Source organism: Musca autumnalis, unplaced genomic scaffold (assembly GCF_047663935.1).
Source record: "Musca autumnalis isolate F117 unplaced genomic scaffold, ASM4766393v1 scaffold_3, whole genome shotgun sequence".
Taxonomy (NCBI): Eukaryota; Metazoa; Arthropoda; class Insecta; order Diptera; family Muscidae; genus Musca; species Musca autumnalis.
In genome coordinates this window covers 216730691-216751730 of record NW_027411866.1, presented here as the reverse complement: position 1 = coordinate 216751730, position 21040 = coordinate 216730691, and the positions used below count along the sequence as shown (strand labels likewise).

Sequence of the window (21040 nt, the reverse complement as noted above, 5' to 3'; positions counted from 1 at the left end):
AAAACTAGCAAATGTTCGATATGAAAGAAAGACTGTTGCTTATCCTGCTTTTCTTTTCACGTTTCGGGTGACAGCAATTGCCACATATGTATTTTGATGGTATAGCGAGGGTTGAGAGTTAGATAGATTATAATTTAAAATTTGTATAATAATTATAAAAATTATAATTAATAATTTTTATTTTCTATAGTTTTGTAGACCTTTGAATATTTTTTTATTATTTTTAAGACTTCTGTCTTATTGGGCTATAAGGTCCTTTTTGTCAATAAAAAATAATAAAAATTACTTATTTAATTTTTATATCCGACGTTTCGTTGAAATATTTCCAACTTCTTCGAGGATAAGTTTTTATTTACAAGTAATAAGTTTTTATTCGTAAGTAATTACTTATAAATAAAAACGTATCCCATGAGAAGTTGCAAAACTCCCAACGAAACGTCGGATATAAAAATGTAATAAGTAATTTTTATTTATTTTTCATTGACAAAAAGGACTTTATAGCCCAATAAGACAGAAGTGTAATTTATAATTTTTTAATGTATAATTTTTATAATTTATAATCTTTATGATTTTTAAAATATTTATAATTTTTATAATATATATTATTTATACCCTCCACCATAGTATGGAGGGTATATTAAGTTTGTCATTCCGTTTGTAACACATCGAACTAATCATTTGCGACCCTATAAAGTATATATATTCCTGATCAGGATAAAATTATAAGACGATCTACCCATGTCCGTCTGTTGTAATCACTCTAGCGTCCGCAATAATTGAGATAGAGTGCTGAAATTTTGTACCCGAGGTTCTTTTTTCCATAAGCAGGTCAAGTTCTAAGATGGGCTATATGGGTCCACTCTTTGGTATAGCCCCCATATAACGGTACCTCCCGATTTTCAGTATTTTGAGAATTTTAGCTACAATTTTTAACCGAACTAGCTGTAATTTGCCATTTAATGTTCTCAGTGGTCATGAAACATCTCCACTAAACATCGTCAACATAAGTCCAGGTTTTGGTATAGCCCACATATAAGGGTACCTCCCGATTTTCGGTATTTTGAGAATTTTAGCCACAATTTGTAACCGAACTATCTGCAATTTAACATTTGAGGTTCTCAGTGGTCATAAAACATCTCCACCAAACATCGTCAACATAGGTCCATGAGTCGAACTTCCGCGTTATGGCGTGATGAAATTTTTGTTAGAGACTCTGTGGAATTAGCGTTATAAGTGCTCTACAAAAACAACAAACAAAGATATAATGCTAATTCATGATGGCTTACAGGGTCTCTTGCAAAAACTTCATCACGCCATAACGCGGAAGTGCGACTCACGGCGCATCTATCCTTCGGGGTTTTTAATATACACACACCAAGTGCTTTCATCTCCAAAAGGAATTATCTCTGCCCCAACATTTGTGTTCACAGTGTAATTTAAGCAATAGTGGGAGGCAGTAGGAGTCTATCCATTGGCGAAAAGTTGTTACACTTAAAACTGTGAAAGGACCCTAATTATTCCATTGTAATTAAGACTATTTTATGGTGGATGGTATAAAAATTAAGACTTTTTACTTGTTATAATTAATAATTCGTATAATTTGTATAATTTCTTTAATTTATAATTTTTATAATTTATAATATTTGTAATTTTTAATTTATAATTTTTATTATTTAAAATAGTCTGGCTTAATCCCATTGTTGTTGTTTTATTATTTTAAAACAATTAATTTATTAGTGGAAAAAGGTTGGCATTGTTTGCCAAGGGGTAAGGCAGAGACTAGTTTCGATCCACGCCACTGGATCTCATCCGTTCCCTTGTTTCTTGTTTGTACATATTCTCCAGCGAAGTCATTTTTCAATAACTTCTTCAACAAGAAACTTTTTATACCCAAACTTAATCGTCAGCTCGAGGTATAATGCAATTGTAAACAAATAAAAAACTTTAATGTGAAGTTTTTCTTTGGTAACCTAACACAACCTAACACAACTCCGGCGAAAGTGTTTGCGAAACAAACCAAACCTTTTTCCCACTGCTATGTGTCGTCGAATTTCGATGAATGCACATAACAAAATATAGTTGGTAGCTTGCCGCAGCCAACCATACAAACGGTGCCAGTGTTTCTCAAACCGAACATTGCACAGTGGATCCACACATTGGCCAAAAATAAAAAAATGAATGTCAAAATTTTGGTACAACATCTGGCAACTCTGACAGCTATGACATGGACCTTTTCAAAAATATATTAGTTTTTGTTTCATTCGAACGCGATCTTCTTAAGCATAGCTTCAAAAGTCGGAACATTTGACTAATATTTTTTTGTTGTGAGTACAACCTATATTTAAGGTGCAAGTTCAAAATATCGCGAAACTAATGCGTATAGCAAAATATTATAATGGATTTTGAAGGAGAAGGTAATAGCTTAATTTTCGTTAAAAAATAGTGTTTTAGGGTGTTGTGGAATTCTAGTTAGCTGCATATTTTCTTAGTGAATTTTGTAAAGCCCATTTGATCATATACTTAAATTTGACCTAAGGTTTTAATCATGATGCCCACCAGTGCCCACCTGGGGAATAATTTTCCCATCTAGGACATGGGTTTAGGATTATTCAGTATTAAAATCAGCTGCCATCTAGTGCCAGACTATAAATGATGGGTCGCTGACTAAAGCTACCCTAGAATAGATTTTCTATGGATATATTAGCGTATAACTCTGTTATTTGACCACGTACATTAACATAACTGGCATCAGTGGCAAGATGAAGAAATCTTCATCCAAATGTGTCTCACGCTGGCGGTATTTGCCTTCCAGGAAGATCGTTATAAGATCTTTATCAAAAATTTTACAAATTTTCAGACAAAAATGTTGATTTTTTTAATCCGCTAAATTGGTTGGATTTTATGTTGTTTTGGAGATTGTTTTGTTTTCCCAAGCCTATTTTTGCATAATAAGATGTCCGGGAGCTTTGTTCATGTCATTTTGTATTAACAGCATAAAACAATTCTTACCGTATACCCCCTCCATAGGGGAAGGGGGGAGAATGTTACGCTCGTGGTTTCTTAAAGCACTCTTCGCAGCAGCACAAAGCTGTAACCGGCGCATTGGCTTGATTTTTACACTCTAAATATTTTTGGCCACTTTCTCCATACAAGTGGATCCACTGTGCATTGGTGGCGTAGTTTTTTTTATAGCTAATACAATTTTGTTTTTTCAAAATAGTCTGGTTTAATCCCATTGTTGTTTTATTATTTTAATACAACTAATTTATTAGTGGAAAAATTACTTACTTACTTAGCTGGCCCATTACAGAACATTTGTTCCATAGGCCGAACTAAGAAGAGATCTCCATTTCTCTCTATTTGTTGCTTCGCACTCTGGAATACCGCGCCTTTTCATCTCATCATCCACTTGTTTGCGCCATCTATTCCTTGGCCTGCCAATTCTGCGTGCACCGCCAAGCGTTCCGCGTTTATACGCCTTTTTAGCGGGTTCATCATCACTCATTCTTATGATATGGCCTAGCCAACGCAATCGCTGCATCTCGATACGATACAGCTCGTGTTTCATGCGACGTCGATATTAACCGTCAACGCAAATTGGTCCGTAGATCTTTCGAAGAATTTTTCTCTCAAACACACCAAGCACTGCCTTGTCTGCTTGCGCAAGTACCCAGGCTTCGGAGCCATCAGCACGGATAGTATCAGTGTTTTGTAGAGCGTTATTTTTGTTTGACTAGATGTGACTTTGTTTTTAAACTGCTTACTTAAACCAAAGTAGCATCTGTTGGCCAATACAATCCTTCTTTTTATTTCACAACTGATGTCGTTTGTTGTGTTTACGGAGCTGCCGCCAGACCCACTTTAGCAGATTCTCCTTAGACCTTCATAAAGGTATCAGTTACTTCTTTTACTGATAGGCCCATGATGTCTATATCATCAGCATAAGCAAGTAACATGTGGCTATTGGTGTAGATTGTGCCACTTCTTTTGACGTTTGCCTCTCGTATAACCTTTTCCAGCAGGATATTGAAGAGATCACACGAAAGGTTGTCTCCTTGTCTGAAACCTCTTTTGGTACCAAACTCTTCGGAGAGGTTCTTTCCTATTTTAACTGAGGACCTCGTGTCAGTTAAAGTCATTTTACAAAGCCGGATGAGCTTTGCGGGGATACCAAATTCAGACACAGCTTGGAATACATTTGAACGCAGCGGGCTATCGAAGGCTCCTTTATAATCGACAAAAAAGTGGTAGGTGTCTTTTGAGTCTTCTCCAGGATTTGCCGCAGAGTAAACATCTGGTCAATGATGGACTTGCCAGGTCTAAAGCCGCATTGGTATGGTCCAATTATCTCGTTGGCCAATATCCCTGACACGATCTTGTAGGCAATAGGGAGTAGACTTATGCCCCTATAGTTATAGATTGGAACCTGAGTATCCCGTGCCCCGTCCACAAGAAGGGAGATAAGACTCTCCCTTCGTCGGGTACTCGTTCTTCCTGCCAGATGGTTCTAACTAGCTGATGAATACACCTTATCAGCGGCTCCTGCTGCCTTATTATTCTTCAGCCGATTTATTGCTGTCTTTACCTCATCTTGGCTGGGCGGTTTACATTCAATACCATCTTCTGGTATTGGGACTGTGGGACGACAAAGTCTTCGCTGCTATTGGATACCAACAGTTTGGAAAAATGTTCTTTCCATATCCTGAGCACACTATCTGTATCAGTTACCAAATTACATTGTTGATCTCTACAGGAGGATATGCCTGTACCAAAGCCATCTGTTTGATGTTTCACTCTTTGGTAGAATTTTCCGACCTCATTCTGGCTCCTGTACATCTCGATTTTTTCACACTCCGGCTTTTCCATTTCTCTCTTTTTCTTGCGGAAAAGACGTTTCTCTTCTCTCCTTTTCTCCCTGTATCTCTCTCGTGCGCTACGCGTTCCTACTGATTGCAAAGTAGCCCTATATGCCCCATTTTTCTCATCGGTAGCAGCACGACACTCCTGGTCATACCATGGATTCCTTGGTGGAGGTCTCTGGTATTCAAGTACTGATTTTGCAGCTGTTTGCATGGAGTGGGCAATGATTTGCCATAGCGCTGATATGTTATCGGGATGCACTCCTCATTAAGCAATTGGGCTAGTTGAGTGGAATATGCTGTGGTTATCTGTTGTGATTGCAGCTTACCGATGTCTAACTTACGTGCTGTGTCTGTTCGTACTTTGTTTGCTACTTTTAACCGGGTGCGTACCTTTGCTGCAACAAAGTAGTGGTCCGAATCAATGTTTGCGCCTCGGAACGATCGTACATCCAACACGCTCGATGAATATCTTCCATCTATCACAACGTGATCAATTTGATTTCTTGTTTTCTGATCTGGAGACAGCCAGGTGCCCTTATGAATATCGAGATGATTACATCTGGTACTGCTAACTACCATGTTTTTTGTCGCTGCAAAGTCTATCAGCCTCATACCACTGTCAGATGTTTCACTGTGGAGACTAAATTTCCCGATTGTTGGGTCAAAGATATTCTCCTTTCCAATGTGGCATTAAATCCGCCTAGAACAATTTTAATGTCATGGGCAGGGCAACGGTCATATGTTTCTTCTAAGCTCTCGTAAAATATATCTTTGGTCTGTCCGTCCTTTTCTTCAGTTGGAGCATGAGCGCAAACATAGCAGATGTTGAAAACTTTTGCTTTTATTCGAATTGAACCAAGTCTTTCATTCGCGGGTGTGTAGCTGGAGGTGTTTTAACCTCCGGTGTTTTAACCTCCGACCAACTACAAATCCGCAACCAAACTCATGCTTTATTTCATGGCACCTATAATACAGTACGTCACCTTTAGGTGTTGTTGTGACGCCTTTCCCAATCCATCGTATTTCCTGTATGGCAGTAATATCGGCCTTGTACTTTTCAAGTACATCTGCGTAAACTGCACCTTCTCTATAAATAGTGCGAACATTTTAGGTGCAGATTCGCAGATCATGGTCCTTAAAACGTTTGCGGGGTTCGTCAACTTTAGAGGGGTTTGTTTTTCTTTTCTTTCGTTTCTTCATAGTAGGCTATTTTTTCTAGGGGAGGGTTACTAATCCGACGCCCAAACCCAAGTTTTTAACGTTCTTGTGGGTGAACGCGCGGCACATGTTAGCTCACTACCTTTAACGGGTGTTAAAGGAAGTTCCCCAGGTGACACCACGGGGAGGTCAGTGTCCACTTGGGATGAAAGAGGGACCAAGATAAATCCTGGGCTTTGCCATGTTAAAACCGGTCAGGACCGTTGCTTGGTATCTTCCATCCCCTACGTCACCCAATTTATAATTGTTACCATTTATAATTTTTGTAATTTATAATTTTTATAATTTGTAATTTAAAATTTTTCTAATTTATATTTTTATGATTTTTTTAATATTTATAATTAATAATTTGTACAATTTCTTTAATTTATAATTTTTATAATTTATAATTTTTATAATTTATATTTTTTGTAATTTATAATTTTTATAAATTATAATGTTAATAATTATAATATTTTATAATTTTTGTTATTCATAATTTTTATCATTTGTATAATTTTTATAATTTCTTTAATTTATAATGCTTTTACTTTATAATTTTTATAATTTTGAATTTATAATCTATTTCAAGTTATATTCTTAGCTCTTTAAAAATGTTGCAAAAATCTTCACTTACTGCCATTACCATCCCTCGAATTTATCCACCACGTTATGTGGTCATATATTTGAATCTTTGGTTTTCTATCCATTATCCCATTTTTATTTCATTGACTCGATAAAGTTTATGTTTATTTGTTATTCGGAGGTTTTCTTTACTCATTTCTTGTTGATAACTTAACGAATGAACAATGACAAAGAATATTTGGAAATTTATTTTCATATGCCAAACTATGTGGGTATATCAAAGGACACTGTTCTTTATGTAAAAACTTAAATGAAGAAACCTTTAATGGTATGTGCAAATATTTTGATTTGAATTTGGAAGACAACATGGAAACACTACATCAGGGATTTTAAATATTACTTAATTAAAAATCCGTTTTTCCTTTAGGATCTCTAATAATTTAAGCTGAAAAGTTGCAAAATTGCCCACTGTTTAAATGTATTTTTTCTTTACATTTATGAACCTAATTATGTTGCTTTTATCCTGGCTGAGGATATGTAGCTGTCAACATAGCGGACTGACTCTTCTTTGTAGGTCTTATACTGCCTTATGTGTACCAAAAGGTCATGGGCAAAGGCGAGCTGTTATGCTTTCTCTATATCCTATTAATGTTAATATTGACAGGACATTTAACGAAACAACATTAACACACACGAATTCCCCAAAATTCCAATCATCAAATGACTATAAAAGGACAAGGGAATGAAAATAGAATATTTCCAAATCAAGCGGAAATAACTATGTTTTCCGGTAATGGCAACAATAAATATAAAAACTTACAAAAAATCTACAAAATTGAAATAAAGGTCATGGAGAGGAATTTAATATTCAATAATTTTTAATGTTTAATGTGACATTTGCGCCTATTTGTAAAGGGGAGGGAGACAAATTAAAATAAACAATTTTAATATTTCATCTCACTGTTTCCATCACCTAAAAAATAAATGCCTACAACCCCTCAATTCATTCTATCCTAATGGCAATTAATTAAAATATTTTCTAATTAAACAATTAAAACTTAAACCTTGGAATATGTGTTAAAAATAAACCATAGAAGGGGTTACTAATTTATTTGATTTTCAGTAATTGTTTTCCCCTGCCACAAAGCCACATAATTTCATGTTTTTCTTTTCATTTAGCAGGTAATTACTTAAATTAACACCTCAATGATTTCTATTTTATTTAATGTATCCTCCATCCAACGACAACAGCAACAACAAAACCATCAAGGATATCACATCCCCAGAAGAATTTATCAGTATTTTAGTTTTGAAATTTTAATTAAAAAGTACGGTTGACATTTAACCCCCGTGAGATACAAATCAGTGATGTTGGTATTTTTAAAACATAAACATGCATACATATAATTTCATTTATACATGCATGAATATTTATCTATGTATGTATGTGTTTAGTTTTAGTAATATTTTATGTGTTCAGAGATTTAATGCCACCTGAAATATTTGTATGAGTGTATATTTTTTTAGTATCGCTCCATTAGTTTCACATCGAATTAATTTTTGTGAGATAATATTGAATAATATTGAATAAACAAGTAAAAAAGTATCAGTCGGCTTTGCCGTCAGAGATATACCCTCAGCCTATGTGAGCTGAAACGTTCATCTACAAAATATTCTGAACTTTGTGGTGGATTAGGATTAAAGTTCAAAAGTATTGCGGAGGAAGTACTCGAAGGAATGGACCGACATAGTCCATCTTTTCGCTAGATATCACGCCCATTAAATATTTTGGTGGGTCATCGTATAACTTTTGGAGAAGTATGAAGCATGGACTTGTCTACGGAAAACATAATATCGCTCTAAACAGGACGACAATAAACAGGATCGGTATATATTTCTAAAGGATCTTCGAACATATCCTAAAGTGCATTTAGTCGCAAATGTTGAACTTTTGTAAGGAAAGTACCCTAAGAAGAGAACCGATATGGGCCAAGTTAAACTAAATATAGACAAAATGTTAGGAGAAGAGGACGATTCTTCTTCTTCTTCATAAGATTCTTCTAAGCGCTTGTAAAATATGACATTGGTCAGCTCGTCCCTATATTCGGTGAGGGCATGAGCATCTACAAAACCCCAAACAAACTCATGCTTTATAACATGAGAGTTATGATACAGTCAGCTTTAGGTGTTGTTTTTGATGCCGTCCCCAATATATCCATCATATTTCCTGTATGTCAGTAATATCGGCCTTATATTTTTCAAGTTCATCTGCCAATGCGTAAACGGCACCTTCTCTAAAAAGAATGCAATAATTCAAGGTGCAGATTAAGATATCATGGTCCTTAAAACGTTTGCGGAGGTCGTCAACTTTAGAAGGGGTTATTTTTGTTTTTTTTTTTTTTTTTTTTTTTTTGTTCATAGTACAAAGTTTTTTGCAGGGTGGGTTACAAACCCAACGCCAACCCCAAGTTTTATACCCTTTTATATACTCATGTCCGTCTGTTCGTCCGTCCGTCCGTCTGACTGTTGAAATCAAGATACAGCTCGAAATTTTTCAGGTAGTGATTTATAATTTGGTATAAAAGTTTATATTACTCCTAGGATGTTTGTTATTGATGGCCCCTACGGCCCCTATAGAACAGTACCACCTGATTTTCGATATAAATATAAACCTTTGCATCAGAAATTTGTCGGAAATTTGTCACGTCTTCATATAGTCCCCATAAAACAGTACCTCCTGATTCTCCGTATTTTTAAGGTTATGGCCTCAATATCCCACCGAAATGGCTGAAATTTGGTATTTAGTCTTTGTTGTGGCATTAATATCGCACAGAAATGGCTAAATTTAGCTTCGTTATACCCTCAGCCTCTAGGCTAGAAGGGGTATATACACTTTCATACGGGCAAAATGTGCCTCATCGAAATAATGGTTTTAGACCCCAAGTATGTTTGGACGAAATGTCTTTCAGACAATTCGGAGTTAATTTAGCAATGTCCATCCGTCTGTCTGTCTGGCTGGTGAGCACGATAACTCTCGAACGGATGAACCGATTCGGTTCAAATTTTGGCTTTCGTAATATTTTGTCCAAACTTAGTTTAAGATCGAAGATGAGCTATATCGGTCCACTCCTTCCGGTACTTCCCCCATAAAAGTTCGAAAATGTTCGGAAAATTGGTGCACACGATAACTCTTGAAGGGAGTTACCGATTTGGTCCATACTTTGCCCATCGTGAAATGTGTACCAGACTTAGATAAGGCTTCAATATGGACTAAATCGGTCTTCTCTTCGGGTACCTCCCACACAAAATTTCGGAAAAGTCCAGTTTAGGGCCTGCACTCGAATCACTTTGATTTTTGTTGTAGCAACTTGTATTCACTGCCCCCCCCCCCCCCCCCCCCATACGACGGTACACATTTCATCAGGGGCAAGTCCATACTTCCTGAGAAAATAGCCTGAAAGGCGCAAAAAAATCCCTATGACACCGTGTGTAGTGGTTGGAGCGCAAGATAACTCTCAAACGGATCTGCCGATTCAATATAAAATTTAACCTTAGTAATATTTAGTCCAAAAATAGTTTAAGTTCGAAGATAAGCCATATCGGTCCACTCCTTCAGGTACCTTCCCCACAAAAGTTCAAAATGTTCGGAAAAATTGTTCGTACGGTAACTCTTGAAGTTTTTTCAGGGGCAAGTCCATATTTCTTGGGAAAACAGCTCGAAAGTTGTAAAAACCCGTATGTCACCATATAAGGCCGTCGGAGAGCACGATAACTCTCGAACTGTTCAACCGATTTGGTCCAACATTTGGTCTTCGTCATATTATATCCAAACTTAGTTACATGGGCAATACCGGTCCACAACTTTCGGTACTTCTCCCCAATATTTAAAAAATGTCACAAATATGCTAGGACGATATCACTTGAATGGGGCAACCAACTTGGTCCAAACTTTGGATCTCCTAATATTTTATCAAAATTTAGTTAACCTTCTAAAACGGGAGGATCGATATCTCCCTGCCCTTCAAAAGTTCAACATTTATGTCTTAGTGCAGTTAATTCCTATTCCACATTGTTGTCGGCAAGTTCAAATATCCAAAAAGGGTCACAAAATTCTGAAGAGACCTGAAATACATTCGATCTGTCCGGAGGTAAAGGTTTCGCTTCACATTGTCTGAGGGTATATATCTGTCGGCAAAGCCGACTGACACTTTTTTACTTGTTCAATCCCATTTCAATAGGATTTGCCGTTTCCAAGCAAAATCGTGAAAATCTTAAAAACCTGAACTTTGACCGCAATTTATTTAAAATCCTTCACCATTTTTTCTTGTTTTTGGATTTTTTCTCATGTATGAATCCCCAAAAAATTCCTTGGTGTAGGTCTCTGGTATCCAAGTATGGATTTTACGGCTGCTTGCATTGAGTGGGCAATACTTTGCCAGTGTGTCGATATGTTATCGGAATGAAAAGTGCTTTCATTAGCCAATTGGATCAGTTGAGTGGGATATGCTGTGACTATATGTTGTAATTACAGCTTACCGATGTCCAACTTCCGTGTTGTGTCTGTTCGTACATTATTAAATAGGGTGCTCGATGAATGTTCCATCAATTTGATTTCTTGTTTTTTGGTCTGGAGACAGTCAGGTGCCCTTATGAATGTTAAGATACTTATATGTATCACTGTGAAGACTGAATTTCCGGTTTGTTATGCCAAACATATTCTTCTTTCCAATTTTAGCATTGAAATTGCCTGGGATAATTTTAATGCCGTGGGCAGGTCAACGGTCATAAGATTCTTCTAAGCGCTTGTAAAATATAACACTGGTCTGCTCGTCCCTGTATTCGGTGGGAGCATGAGCTCAAATAAAGCTGATGTTGACGAATTTTGCTTTTATCCCTATTGCATCAAGTCTTTCATTACCTGTGGTGAAGCTGGAGAGTAGATGTTTAATCCTCTGACCAACTACAAATCTGCAACCAAACTTATGCTTTATAACATGACAACTTGATGTGTTGTTGTGATGCCTTTCTCAAGGTTAGCTTAGGTTTAAGGATGCGCAGCCATCTAGTAGAATAGATGATTGCTCCACTCGGAGACTTTTGGTCCACTGTGTTCATACTGTGTAGGCTATTGCTGAAGATTTAAATAGAGATGAGAGAGTGTTGATGTAGTTTTATGAGCTGAGGATGATAGGGTAGAGGTGATGAGATTATGGTGAGTGTAGGAGATGTTGAGTTGATGGTGCAGCACAGATAGGTATAGGTGAGAATGTTCTGGAAGAGTGAAAAGAGTCTGATTATTATAGGTTCTTAAGGAACTTTGCCAAGCCATTTGCCAAAGTTGAGTAGGGCGATGGGATCTGTGTTAGACAGGAAGGTCAGAGTGTCTATCTCATATCTACCTAGTGTACGGTATCTCCTTGTTTGCAAAGCTATGTTGGGTTCCGGGTCACAGCAACATCATGGGAAACGAGGTAGCAGATGAACTGGCTCGAGGTGGCTCTAGGTCTATCGACTTAACAGTTGATGAAAGGTGTCCCACTACAAAGCAGATGTTCGACAGTCTCTATCTTCTCCGCATCTTCACATAGTCTGCAGTAGTTAATGCCACTGTCGTCCTATTTTGAAGTTAGGGATCTTACTCTGCAGTGACCTGTTATAAGTCCAACCGCAATTTTCATCCGTTCTTCGATGAGAAACCACAGGCCAGGTTGCCTTGGATATCCTACAAACAGGTTCCAACAGCCATCTTTGATGTGCTTTCTCATTGAAGAACTCCCGAAGTTTGCCGATGTAGTGACACATGGGTGGCCGGACGGTTTTATTAACTGTTAAGTCGATAGACCTAGAGCCACCTCGAGCCAGTTCATCTGCTACCTCGTTTCCCATGATGTTGCTGTGACCCGGAACCCAACATAGCTTTACGATGTGTGTATATCCTGCAGAGCTCTCCTGCAATCAAGAATAGCTCTTGAATTTATGGTCCATGACTTGAGAGCCTTGAGGGCCGCTTGACTATCGACATATATAGTCACCGGTCCTGTAAGACTGCCTTCAAACCCTTTAACCAATTCAGCTGCTTTCCTGATAGCAAGAATCTGCGCCTGAAAAACACTACAGTTATCGTCGAGCTTGTATGAGATTTTAATTAGTGGATTCTCGCAGTAGACGCCAGCGCAAGTACCTTCTTCCATATTGGACCCGTCTGTGTAAATTGCCAGACCGTCCAGAGGAGATATGCACTCAGCCCATGCGTCTCTGCTCGGGAAGATAGCGGTTAAGGAGTCAAACTTGAATGTGGTAGGCATATAATCGCTTACGCAACCATTGTCACCTAACTCGACCATCAATTAGTTTTAGGACATTCGAGTGTCCAAAGTGAGAACCACGCCAACACCCTGACTCCCGGTGTCTAAAAGCAGTTCTCGCCGCCTGAAACTGGATTAGGATATCCAAAGGTTGGGGATCCAGGATGACGATTAAAGCAGCTTGAGGAGTGCTTTTAATCGATCCGGTAATCAGCAGTGACGCGGTTCTTTGTACACTTCATAATTTGGAGAGTAACTCTTCATACCCAAGAGCTTGCCACCAGACCAGTCCACCATAGGTAAGTATGGGCAGGACCACGGATACATACAGCCAGTGTATGATCTGTGGTCTCAATCCCCAGCTTTTCCCAACGGTGTTCTTACAGGAGTAGAGTGTCATGAGTCCCTTCTTCGTTCGCTCCTCTACATTTATTTTCCATGACAAGCGATGGTCCAGAATAGTGCTGAGGTATTAAGCTTCCGTAGGAAACTCCAGGGCCACCCAGTCCAGGACTGTGAATAGTACAAGTTCTGTTTTTTCGGGTTTACTCCCAGACCGTTGTTCTGGGCCCAGTTTGCAAGTTGTACTAAGGATTCTTGCATGAGCTCAGACAGGGTTGTCAGGAATTTGCCACTTATCAGCACAACCACATCATCAGCATAGGCAACCACCTTGATCTTCAGCAGGTCGAAGCACACAAGTATTTCATTTATTACCAGAATCCATAGCAGGGGTGAGAGAACTCCTCACTGCGGAGTGCCTCTGTTAACAGATTTCCTCACGGAACTCTCTCCTAGGCATGAGTTGATGATTGTACTTTTTAGTATCTCAGCAATCCATTCCACAAGAATGGAGGAAATACCTGTGTTGCTGAGAGCATTGTGGATTGATTCAAGCTTCACGTTATTGAAAGCCCCCTCTATATCGAAGAAGGCCGCCAGCCTGAAGCCTGCATTTTCCATATGCTTCTCAAAACGCCCGACCACCTCATGCACGGAAGTGTCCACTGATTTGCCTTTAGTGTAGGCATGTTGTGATTTGCTGATGTTATTGAGTTTTACTTGTGTTCTGATTTCAAGATCCAGTAACCTTTCTAACTTTTTTAAAAGAAAGGAAGAAAGACTAATTGGTCTGTAGTCCTTTGATAGAGTGTGACTTGGCTTCCCCTCTTTGGGGATGTAGGTCACCTTTACCTCCTTCCACAGGCCAGGTATGTACGATAACAATAAACAAACCTTTAAAATGTCTACCAGGATTGATAGCGCCGGCTCAGCCACATTCTGTAGCATTGCCGGTATTATACCATCCGGTCCCGGTGATTTATAAAGCTGGAAACTTTTGATCGCCCACCGAATTCTTGTATGATTAGTTATTCTGTCAATCAGCTGTTCATCCTCGACAGTTTGGACTCGACTGTGACTTGCTGTTGGCAAGGCTCCGTCGAAATCAACACAACCCGGAAAATGAACCTTTGACAGCAGATCCAAAGTCTCTAGACCGGATTTAGTCCAGGAACCATCGCTCCGTTTGATACTACATATAGATATTGGGTCCTTAGTTAGTATCTTACGGAACCTAGCAGCATTTCCCAATCCATCGTATTTCCAGTATGGCAGTAATATCGGCCTTGTATTTTTCAAGTACTTCTGCCAATGCGTAAACTGCACTTTCTCTATAAAGAGTGCGAACATTCCAGGTGCAGATTCGCAGATCATGGTCCTTAAAACGTTTGCGGGGGTCGTCAACTTTTGAGGGATTTTTCTTTTCTTTTGTTTTTTCATAGTAGGCTGCTTTTTCTAGGGGAGGGTTACTAACCCAGCGCCTAAACCCGAGATTTTAACGTTCATATGGTTGAACGCGCAGCCATTTAAGTTCACTACCTTTAACGGGTGTTAAAGGCAGCTACCCCAGGTGACACCACGGGGCGGTCAGTATCCACTTGAGATGAAAAAGGGATCAAGATAAATCCCGGTCAGGACCGTTCCTTGGTATCTTTCCTATAAAGAATGCAACAACTCCAGATGCAATTCCGGAGATCATGGTCCTTAAAACGTTTGGGGGTCCCCAACTTAAGAGGGGTTTTTGATATAGCCGGTCCGTTTTGATATAGCTCCCATAGAAAGGTACCTCCTGATTTTCGGTATGTTGTAGGTTGTGGCATCAATATCTTACCGAAATGGTTAAAATGTTATAAAACTTTCCATCAAAAATTTGTCGGTGTATGACAAGTTTTCCATGGCGGAAATACTCAGAAAGTTATTTTGCGCCCACCAGCTCGGGAGTACTTTAATAAAACGTCAGGGATATAACCACCTCATATTCTTTCGATTCCCTCACATCTTATTTAAAGGTAATTTATTTTTCACACCACTGTGGTCTCATGAGCAATGAGAAAAAAATAAAATAGTCCCCTTTAAAAAATCTCTATTCATCCAAAATACCCCTCTATTCATATCCAAACAAACAACTGAATGTCCACTATTTATGCATTCATTCAGCCATGACAAACCACCATGAAACCATCAACCATCAATCCATTTATCCTGGCATTCAAATATTGCCACCATCTGTCAATACTTATTATTCATACACTTCAATAGATCCTTCAGCTGCCGCTGCTGCTGCTCTTGCAGTTCAATAACATCGACTATTCAAAATCCATGGCAAGTGTCAAAAATCTATAGACAGGAAAGAATAATCGAGAGCGCAAATACAAATATTCAACAGAATTCAAAATACATTTGCCTAGGACTTACTTTAGTCCTGCTTCGAATGCTAAAATGATTTAAGGCCAGTTAAAAGAGAAGAAGAAGAAGAAGAAAATACAAAATCAGAAAACAAACTATTTGAACCATAAACCAAAGATTGGTGTTGTTATTCTCAACAGAAGGGGGCTGGCCGGTGGAAATTTAAAAATAATCATAAAATGCTAGAAAATAGAACAAAATTTCGACAACAGCAGCAACAAAATAAGGCTATGAGGCAAATACCAACATAAATAGTGACACTTTCACCATTACCACCACCTAGCACTCCACAACCACCACCTACCACTGCATAGGCAGCGGCAGCATTCAATCCACTTTACCTAAGCAAGGCCAGTGGCTAACCTAAATGCAGTGACTGTGAACGAAAATGGCCTGGAATATTGCAGCTGCTTCACTCTCTACAGCCACTACACGGCCCAATTTATTTATGAAAAGTATCATTTCGCGTATTACTACTTGAGCGGCCCACTTTTCTTCGTCAACACAACAGCCACCTTGCCAACGCCACTTGAACTTTGCATTCCAAATCTGGGCGCTTTTTTACGAGAGTTACGTTTTTTTTTCTTACTTTCTTCTTCCCCTCGAAATCCGTTGAATGTTAAATGAAAATATTTCCCTTATTTGTCGACTAGAAATGTAAATATTTTTTTCTCCCGTTTTTATTATTTTCGTTTGTGCAATTTTCTTTGGTTTGTTGACGGTGAAATGATGATTCCTTACTGCACAGAAGAATCGTTTTATGGCATCTGGAAAAAAAAGCAGGAATATTTTACAAGATTTGCATTTTTCCTGTTTTTGCTTGCATAAAGTAAAAGTGACAAAAATTGCAAAAATTTCCATTCTGAACAGAACGTCATTTTGTGTCAATAATGGTATTTATGTTTGTAATGTTGTTCTTATTGTTGTTGCTTGACCATAATGGACAATAGCAATGGTGGTCTTGAGGTTGAAAATAACAAAAAAAAAAGAATAGTAAATATTTCTAAGTCTATTAACATAAATCGTATAAACTAAAGAAATGATAATAGTCTTGACAAATGGTTGGTAATATTGGTTATTGTGGTGGCATGAGAGGTAAATGATCTGGAAATTATGACAAAATTTTATTGAGCAATGGAAACACAAAACGAAGACATTTTGCAATAAAGTATTAAGAAGGGAAATAAAGAAGAACGACATCTAAAAGGCAAAGGATTTATTTTATACCAATGATTTTACACCAATCTGTCTATAGATTAAATTCTGGACATATTTGAACAGTTAGACCTTATAATGCTTAATAATAAAATAATGAGAATTAGTGGGATCTCGGAAGAAATTTCAAATAAAAAGTTCTAATAGAAATGTGAGTTTGTACAGGATATGTAGTTCCTACTTTATTGTTCCACAATAATTCCTTTTTCTGCTTCAAACTTGAGATTTACCTTCACTTCTTAACTCATAGTTGAAGCTTAGAAATTTTAGCAGATCGCATATTATATTTCGACTACAAAGAGTGGTGGGGGACTCCGAAGATAATATTCACAGCTACAGCATTTGTGTAAATTATTTCCTTTTAATCCTAAGCGGCCAACCAGTTGCAATTGATGTGTCCGAATATGACCCCACAGATCTTCGAGATGTTGTTGTTGTCACAGGTTATCTGAAACCATTTTTGTGGGTTAATGGAGGAGTGGGAGGTGGAATATTAAGGTCATAACAAAAAGTGTGCAAGTCTATAGTCGGTACGGGGCCGAGTATAGAGCCGAGTATACATCACTACCCAAGTACATAAGCTTTTCAGGAATAAGATGCTACAGTTATACGCGACGCACAGGGTTGCCGCTTTTACACAAAAATGGACAAAAATAGAAGAAGTTGACTAAGGTTGATGATTTTTTTGCATATGTACTTATGAGGGCATAGGAATACTTACTAATTTACTAAGCTGGCCCATTACAGAACATTTGTTTCATAGACCGAACTAAGAAAAGACATCCAATTCTCTCTGTTTTTCGCTTCGCTTTCTGGAATACCGCGCCTTGTCATCTCTTCATCCATTTGTTTGAGCCATTTGGCCTCCCAATTCTGCGTGTACTGCTATGTGGCATGTATTCATACGCCTTTTTAGCGGGTTCATCATCGTTCATTCTTATGATATGGCCTAGCCAACGCAATCGTTGTATCTCGATACGTTTAACTATATTCATGTCTTTGTATAGCTGATATAGCTCGTGGTTCATACGACGTCGATATTCACCATCAACGCAGATCGGTCCGTAGATCTTTCGAAGAATTTTTCTCTCAAACACAACAAGCGCTGCCATGTCTGCTTGCGCAAGTACCCAGGCTTCGAAACCATACATTATCATGGGCAGTATCAGTGTTTTGTAAAGCGTTATTTTTGTTTGACCAGATGTGGCTTTGTTTTTAAACTGCTTACTTAAACCAAAGTAGCATCTGTTGGCCAATACAATTCTTCTTTTTATTTCACAACTGATGTTGTTTGTTGTGTTTATGGCAGTGCCGAGGTAGACGAAGTCTTTAACTACCTCAAAATTATAGGTACCAACTTCCACAGTTAGTCCGAGCTCTATGGACGCTTAAAGCGTCGACGCCATCAATTTGGTCTTTTCGCCGTTTACCGCTAGACCCATTTTAGCAGATTCTCCTTCGACCTTCATAAAGGTATCGGTTACTTCTTTTACTGATCGTCCCATGATGTCTATCTCATCAGCATAAGCAAGTAACATCTGGCTATTGTTGGGTCTTCTCCAGGATTTGCCGCAGGGTAAATATCTGGTCAATGGTGGACTTGCCAGGTCTAAAGCCACATTGGTATGGTCCAAATATTTCGTTGACCATTGGCTTTAGTCGTTCGCACAATATCCCTGACACTATCTTTTAGGCAATAGGGAGAAGACTTATGCACCTATAGTTGGAGCATACGGTCTTATATCCTTTCTTGTGGACGGGACACAGGATGCTCAGGTTCCAATCGTCGGGTACGAGTTCTTCCTGCCAGATGGAGCTAACTAGCTGATGCAAACACCTTGCCGTCGCCTCCGGTTTTAAACAGGTCGGATGGTAAGCCATCGGGTCCTGCTGTTTTATTATTCTTCAGTCGGTTGATTGCTGTTTTTACCTCATCTTGGCCGGGTGGTATACATTCTATACCATCTTCTGGGATTGGATCTGTGGTATCTTCGTCGACTTCGCTACTATTGGATACCAGCAGATTGGAAAAATGTTCCTTCCATATTCTGAGCACGCTATCTGTATCAGTTACCAGATTACCTTGCTGGTCTCTACAGGAGGATGTTCCTGTACCATCTGTTTGATGTTTCACTCTTTGGTAGAATTTTCGGACTTCATTCTGGCTCCTGTACATCTCGATTTTTTCACACTCCCGCTTTCCCATTTCTCTCTTTATCTAGCGGAAAAGACGTTTCTCTTCTCTCCTTTTCTCCCGATATCTCTCTAATGCGCTACGCGTTGCTACTGATTGTAAAGTAGCTCTATATGGGTGCCACCGTGGTGCAATGGTATGCACACCCGCCTTGCACACATAAGGTCGTGGGTTCGATTCCCCGGCCCGGCAACATCAAAACACTTTTCAACGGTGGCAAAATGCCCCTCAGTAATGTTGGCGACATTTCCTGAGTATTTCAGCCATGTAAAACTTCTCTACAAAAGTGGTGTCTTAGACACGCCGTTCGGACTCGGCGATAAACTGTAGATCCCATATCATTGAGCCAATATGAATCGGGGTGCACTCATTGATATGAGAGAAGTCTCCCTTGTCCCTTATGGGATGTTTGTGGAACAATTATTATTATATATGCCGCATTTTTCTCTTCGGTAGCAGCACGATACACCTGGTCATACCATGAATTCCTTTGTGGAGGTCTCTGGAATCCAAGTATGGATTTTGCGGCTGTTTGCATGGAGTGGGTAATACTTTGCCATTGCTCTGATAAGTTATCGGGATGAGGAGTGCTTTCATTAAGCAATTGGGCTAGTTGAGTGGAATATGCTGTGGCTATCTGTTGTGTTTGCAGCCTATCGATGTCCAACTTCCGCGTTGTGTCTGTTCCTGCTGTATTTGCAACGTTTAGACGGGTATGTACCTTTGCTGCAACAAGGTAGTGGTCCGAATCAATGTTTGCGCCTCGGAACGATCGTACATCCAACACGTTCGATGAATGTCTTCCATCTATCACAACGTGATCAATTTGATTTCTTATTCTTCGATCTAGCGACAGCCAGGTGCTCTTATGAATATCGAGATGATTAAATCTGGTATTGCTAACTACCAAGTTTTTTGCAGCTGCAAAGTCTATCAGCCTCATACCATTGTCCGATGTTTCACTGTGGAGACTGAATTTCCCGACTGTTGGGCCAAAGACATTCTCCTTTCCAATTTTGGCATTAAAATCGCCTAGAATGATTTTAATGTCATGGGCAGGGCAACGGTCATATGTTTCTTCTAAGCGCTCGTAAAATATATCTTTGGTCTGTTCGTCTTTTTCTTCAGTGGGAGCATGAGCGCAAATAAAGCTGATGTTGAAGAATTTAGCTTTTAATCGAATTGCAGCAAGTCTTTCATTCACTGGATACCAGATGTTTTAGTCTCCGACTAACTACAAATCCGCAACCAAACTCATGCTTCACGTCATGACAGCTATAATACAGTGCGTCACCTTTAGTAATATCGGCCTTGTACTTGTCAAGTACGTCTGCAAATGCGAAAATTGCACTTTCTCTATAAAGAGTGCGGACATTCCAGGTACAGATTCGCAGATCATGGTCCTTAAAACGTTTGCGGGGTTCGTCAACTTTAGAGGGGATTGTTTTTCTTTTCTTTCGTATTTTCATAGTAGACTGTTTTTTTCTAGGGAAGGGTTACTAACCCGACGCCCAAACCCAAGTTTTTAACGTTCTTATCCTGGGCTTTGCCATGTTAAAACCGGTCAGGACCGTTCCTTGGTGTCTTCCATCCCCTACGTCACTCCCACGTTTGTGAATAATAACTTTAAATTTAAAAGTATCTATTTTATGGATAATTCATTTATCCACGTTGGTGGATAATAAATTTATCCACTTTTGCAGATAATTATGGATAATAAATTTATCCATAGTCTGATAAAACTTCTCCGAACTGATACTGACAAATTCAGATATGTTTTCGTTTTTAAATACTTTTATGAAATCTGCAGGATATTTTGGGCACTTCCGCATTGTTTGGCACTTAAACCTTCTCAAATGTACAATTCCGCTTTGATCAATAGAAAATAATAGTAAATTTTGAAATTAAACAAAAAATTTTAAAATTAGGAAAAA

The 21040-nt window shown here is 38.6% G+C and overlaps 1 protein-coding gene across 1 annotated transcript in view; it reads left to right on the top strand.

Moving 5' to 3' along the window:
* Cda4 (chitin deacetylase Cda4) overlaps positions 1-21040 on the top strand; it is a 164125-nt gene that overhangs the window by 92401 nt on the left and 50684 nt on the right. The window lies entirely within an intron of this gene.